Source organism: Salvia splendens, chromosome 18 (assembly GCF_004379255.2).
Source record: "Salvia splendens isolate huo1 chromosome 18, SspV2, whole genome shotgun sequence".
Taxonomy (NCBI): Eukaryota; Viridiplantae; Streptophyta; class Magnoliopsida; order Lamiales; family Lamiaceae; genus Salvia; species Salvia splendens.
The window spans coordinates 16,824,577-16,831,072 of record NC_056049.1 but is presented as its reverse complement, the minus strand read 5'-3'; positions in this window follow the sequence as shown (position 1 = coordinate 16,831,072).

Here is a 6,496-nt window from a genome sequence, read left to right as displayed (position 1 = left end):
TTTTATAGTTTTTTAGTGTAGATTTAGAGTTACATACGACAGCATGATGAAATTACTTCGAATTTACTTCATACCTTGTTCTATATCCTAACTCAGAGGTTTTTACATTCTAAATCAGCGATTTATTCGAAGAAGTTTATCAGTGTCTATAGCAAATGTGTGACTATAGCGGCAAAACTCATATTGATAAAGCGAATAGTTGAGATACTTTAGTTTATCAGTATCTGCAGCCATATCCTAACCTCATGACCTTATTAAAACGCTTTGGTTTAAAAAAATGTATGCAGCAGTAATGCAGATTCGAAGAAGTTTATATGAGTACTGATTTTGTGAGTAGTGTTTTGTTATAACCTCCTGACCTTAAGTGACAAGTTTTGCTCTCTCTCTTGTTTTGAAGTAATTGAAATTTAGGTGATAAAATGATAGTTTCAGAAGATAAAATTATATTTTCAGGTCATAAAATGATATTTTCAGGTGATAAAATGATAGTTTAATGTGATAAAATCATAGTTTCAGGTGCTAAAATGATACTTTGACTTTATATAATGACATAAATCGTTTAACACGCTGAAATCTTTTGTGTATTAGGAAACAACATTCCTGATGCTGTTGCTGCTGATGATGTTACACTCTTAATGATGATTTCAGAAGGTAAAATGATAAATCTTTTGTGTATTAATGATAAATCTCTAAATTGAAAATGATAGTTTCAGGCGATAAAATTATAGTTGCACTTGATAAAATGATGGTTTCAGGTGATAAAATGATAGTTTCAGGGGATAAAATGATAGTTTCAGAGGATAAAATGATAGGTTCAGTGATAAAATGATACTTTTCAAATGATAAAATGATAGTTTCTGGGAATAAAATGATAGTTTCAGTTGGTAAAATAATAAACTAACTAGTTGCACTTGATAAAATTATACTTGCACTTCATAAAATGATGGTTTCAGGGGATAAAATGATAGTTTCAGTGGATAAAATGATACTTTTACTTTATATAATGACATAAATCGTTTAACACACTGAAATCTTTTGTGTATTAGGAACAAACATTCCTGATGCTGGTGCTGATCATGATGATAGACAAGTAGTGATGGTTTCAGAAGGTAAAATGATAAATCTTTTGTTTATTAATGATAAATCTCTACATTGAAAATGATAGTTTCAGAAGGTAAAATGATAGTTGCACTTGATAAAATGATAGTTTTAGGGGATAAAATTATTGTTTCAGGGGATAAAATGACAGTTTCAGTGTGTAAAATCATAGGTTCAGTGATAAAATGATACTTTGCATAAAATGATAAAATGATAGTTTCTTGGAATAAAATGATAGTTTCAGTAGGTAAAATGATAAACTTACTAGTTGCACTTGATAAAATAATAGTTTCAGGGGGTAAAATTATAGTTTCTGGGGATAAAATGATACTTTGACTTAATATAATGACATAAACCGTTTAACACACTGAAATCTTTTGTGTATTAGGTGATGCTGCTGCTGCTGATGATGATAGAATATTGGCTGATGAAATAGAAAGTATAAAAAATAACAAGAAAAGAAAGAATGATGATGCAAGTAAGAAGAAGACAGCTGCAAAAAAGGGGAAGAAAATAGTTCTTCAAAATGATGCAGCCATTGACTCACCGACCTTGGTAGGAAGAAGGAATACTGACTTCTTCGTTAACATGCTCGATTCTCTAAACAAGAATCAAAGAAGAGCTGTTAGAGAGATTGGGTTTGGCGCACTCCTACACTTCAAAATAAGAAGTTTCCCAAGATCATTGGCTTATTATCTGATTTACAACTTTAACCATAATAGTTGTTCAATTAAATTGAACAGCGGGGAATCACTATTTTTAGATGATGAAGATGTTCATATTACTCTTGGGTTCCCTATTGGACCTTTACTTATGAGTAGGAACAAATTTCAAAAAAATATCAACATTAAAAGTGAAATTGCTAGATTCTGTAAAGGTGGAGAAAAAATATGGTTCCAGATTATGTTGTAGGACAGATGATGAAAGACGAAGAAGGTGGTGACTGGTTCAAATTGAATTTTATGATTCTGGTTGAGTATGCCTTGATCAACACCCCTGCTGATGGAAATCTGAGCCCACAAGTTTTTGATTACATAGCGGATGTGAAGAAGATCAAAGAATACAATTGGTGTGGCTATGTCATATCCAAATTGCTTGAAACACAAAAGCGATGGAAAAATAACACAAGAAAGATATTTACCGGACCAGTCATCTTTGTAGTGGTAAGAATATATTTTTTTTCCATTGTCTATGAATCTATTTACAGAAAAACTAATATTTAGTTTTTGTTAATGTAGGCCTGTTACGTCGACAGAATTGTGTTTAAAAAAAAATGGTGCCAAGATGCTATCCAACAGTTAAGGGTTGGACTGTCGAACTGCTGAAAGAAAGGCAAAGAGCAGAAATGAGTGCTTCAGAGTTTGATCTCGGTCATAAGTATGACCGATATAAAAAGCAACAACATGAAGAGAACGATGAAGATGATGAATCTGAATCTGAAGATGATGTACCTGAAGATGTACAATCATTGGAGATGAAAGATCAGGACAAAGAGGGGACAACCAGTGGAAGTCAACAAAAGACTTTCATAGATCAATGGAAGGAGGCTGCCAGTGAGTGTAAAGCCTCAATGTCGAAAATTCTTGATGTCCTTGAAGCAGCGCCAAGTGAAATCAGGAATTTTAATAGCTTTAAGATTATCTGTGACACAACAAGAAATGCAATGGGAATCAGAGAGAAAGGTATGCAGATTGTCACAGAAAGTCAGAAATCAATGTCAAATGCTATGAGCAATGATGATATTGATGATCCTGAATTTATCGATATCATGATTGAACTTATTAAAGTTGCTGAGAGGACTTATATACTGAAAAATAGGGATGAGTTCCCTACATTCACTCTGATACCCGAATATGACCAGACTCCTGATGAGAATCCAAATTTTAATCGGGAAAAGGATATAGAGAAGGAAAAACTTCCAGAGAAGGAAATGGTTAATAAAGCAACTCAAGAAGAGAAGGAAAAAGTTCCAGAGAAAGAAGTTGAATTGTCTCTCAATGATGAATTTGAGGTAACTTTTAAAAATGATAGTTTAAGTACATAAAATGATTGTTTATATGGTTAAGATGATATAGGTTTGATGATGTTTTTTGGTTGCTCTGTTTTATTTGAAAAATAATACTTTTGCATCATAAAATGATAGTGTAAGGGGATAAAATGATAGTTTCAAATGATAAAATGATACTTTTGCATAAAATGATAGTTTCAGTGGGTAAAATGATAGGGTTCATTTATAAAATGATACTTTTGCATCATAAAATGATAGTTTCAAATGATAAAATGATACTTTTGCATGAAATGATAAAATGATAGTTTCTTTGGAATAAAATGATAGTTTCTGTGGGTAAAATAATAGGTTCAGTGATAAAATGAAATTTTTGTTTCATAATGATGGCTTTAGATTTTTGGCTGATAAAATGATAATATGAGTTCCATTGGGTAAAATAATATCCCTTATGTCAATAACAATTTATATTTTTGATTGAAAGGATGAAAGAGCATGTGCCATAATATTCACTGTCATGGAGGATATAAATGGTGAAACCGGAGATGATGAAGTTTTAAAAGACAGAAAAGATGTTTTGAAAAAGGCCAAAGGGAAGAAGAAGGTTTCCCAAGAACCTGCAGTTGAAAAGGAGAAAGTGCCCAGAACAACAAAAAAAATTGTTGAAGCACTGTGCTCTCCCTACAATGTCAGGGCAGTTAATATAAAAGGAAAATTGAATAAAGAAGAGAAGGAAATTATGTACTGGTTGATGACACATGAAGAAAGCGAACTGTAAGTTTTGAATTACATAATTATATTCTTATTAAATTCTTTTACCTAACATTAAATATGATTTTGAGATCAGTTATGAGATGGTTTATGAGAACGACCTGATCAGCATGTTCAAGATTGATTTCCACACCCTTGCTCCACGTACGTACGTCAGTATCAACATCATAGATGCATGGGCTGTGTACCTCAACTACAATGAAAAATTCAAATCAAATGCATCTCCGAGTCATCTTTTCATCAACACCACACCTACGGTACCGTAAAAGGGTAAATAAGTAATAGCGGTACATTAAAAGTTAAATTTATTTACAAAAATGTAAACTTGACAGGTATACAATATTGCTGCGAGGAAACCTGATTGGACTCAAGCCGAGGCTCAGGAAAAATTCTGCACAGCGTTAAATGAATTTGTGTCAAAGATTGAAGATTTCAAATGGGAAAATTATGACATGGTAAGTCATAATGAGATATACATTACAGAACAACGTACCTATATTTTTGAAAATGACATTTGTATGTAATGTTTTGAAAATTAGATATTCTTTCCGATATGGGCGCACGATCATTTTTATATCATGTGCTTCAATCTCAAAATTCAAATGCTGGATGTGATTGACAATGCTCTGGTTACTGAAGAGGAGATAAAGCAGAAATATGGAGGTGCACCAACTATTCTGGTATGTTTAGTTAAATGCATTCAATATCATTTAGTACCAAAACATAATATCATTTTTAATCAACCTCATGTATGTTTTGTGTTATTTGAATAGAAAAATTTCTTTCGAATTTATCTTGGAAATTGTGTTAATCCAACAATGGAGAGTATTGTCAAAACGTCAAAAAGCAGACACATGACTCTACCATGGCAGAAAAATACAAATAAAGTTGACTGTGGAGTTTATGTGATGCGCCACATGGAGACTTACATGGGTGGTCCAGTTCGTAACTGGAATTCAGGTTTAGCGAAAAACGGGACAGAGGCTTTCATAAAACTTCGTGCCAAATATACTGAAGCATTGCTTCTTGGAGAAACTAACAAGAAGGCTTTTGAGACATTTTCAATGATACAGCAGAAGTTTCAGAATGATAGGAAAAAAGGGGAAATCAATGTTGTAAAGATGATTAGAGAATTTGAACCCCGTAAAGATAGGTTGTAGTTGTAATAGTAACTTGTAAGACATTTTGTCACGTTAAAGTATCATTTTATCAGCTTATATGTCATTTCTTTAGCTTATATATCATTTTATAAGGTTACTGTCACTTTTATCCGCTTAGAATATCATTTTATCAGGTTAAAGTGTCAGCTTATATAGTTTCAGGAGCTAAAATAATAGTTGCACTTGATAAAATATCATTTTCAGGGGATAAAATGATAGTTTCAGGGTATAAAATGATAGTTTCAGGGGATAAAATGATGGTTTCACAAGGTAAAATGATAGTTAGACTTGATAAAATTATAGTTGCACTTGATAAAATGATATTTTAGCTTATATATTCTAGGTTTACTGCTTAAAATGATAGTTTTGCTTCATAGAATGATATTCTGAGTTGATAAAATGATACTTTTGCAGATAGAATGATAATCTAAGTAGATAAAATGATACTTTTGGCTTATAAATGTTAGGTTTAATGCATAAAATGATAGTTTTGCCGCATTGAATGATACTCTGAGTTGATAAAATGATACTTTTGCCGATAAAATGATAGTCTGAGTTGATAAAATGATAGTTTTGCTTGATAGAATGATACTCCGAGTAGATAAAATGATACGTTTGGCGATAAAATGATAGTTTTGCTGGATAGAATTATACTTTCAGCCGATAGAATGATAGGTATTTTGGTGTATAAAATGACATTTTTGTTTAATAAAATAATACTTTTACCTGATAAAATTACAGTAAACTTATAAAAATGATACTCTGAGTTGATAAAATGATACGTTTACTGCTTTGTAGGTTTGTATATTATGTATTGTGCCGATTATATTACGTTTATTGCATAGAATGATAGTTTTGCCGATAGAATGATACTCTAAGTAGATAAAATGATACTTTTGGCTTACAAATGTTAGGTTTAATGCATAAAATGATAGTTTTGCCGCATAGAATGATACTCTGAGTTGATAAAATGATACTTTTACCGATAAAATGATAGTCTAAGTTGATAAAATGATAGTTTTGCTTGATAGAATGATATTCTGAGTAGATAAAATGATACTTTTGGCGATAAAATGATAGTTTTTCTGGATAAAATGATACTTTCAGCCGATAGAATGATAGTTTTGCCGGGTAGAATGATACTTTCAGCCGATAGAATGATAGGTATTTTTGGTGTATAAAATGACATTTTTGTTTAATAAAATGATACTTTTACCTGATAAAATGATAATCTAAGCAGATAAAATGACAGTAACCTTATAAAAATGATAGTTTAGCTGAAGAAATTGCATATAAGCTGATAAAATGATACTTTAACGTGACAAAATGACATAAAACTGATAAAATGATAGTTTTGCCGGATAGAATGATACTTTCAGCCGATAGAATGATAGTTTTGCCGGGTAGAATGATACTTTCAGCCGATAGAATGATAGTTTTGCCTGGTAGAATGATACTTTCA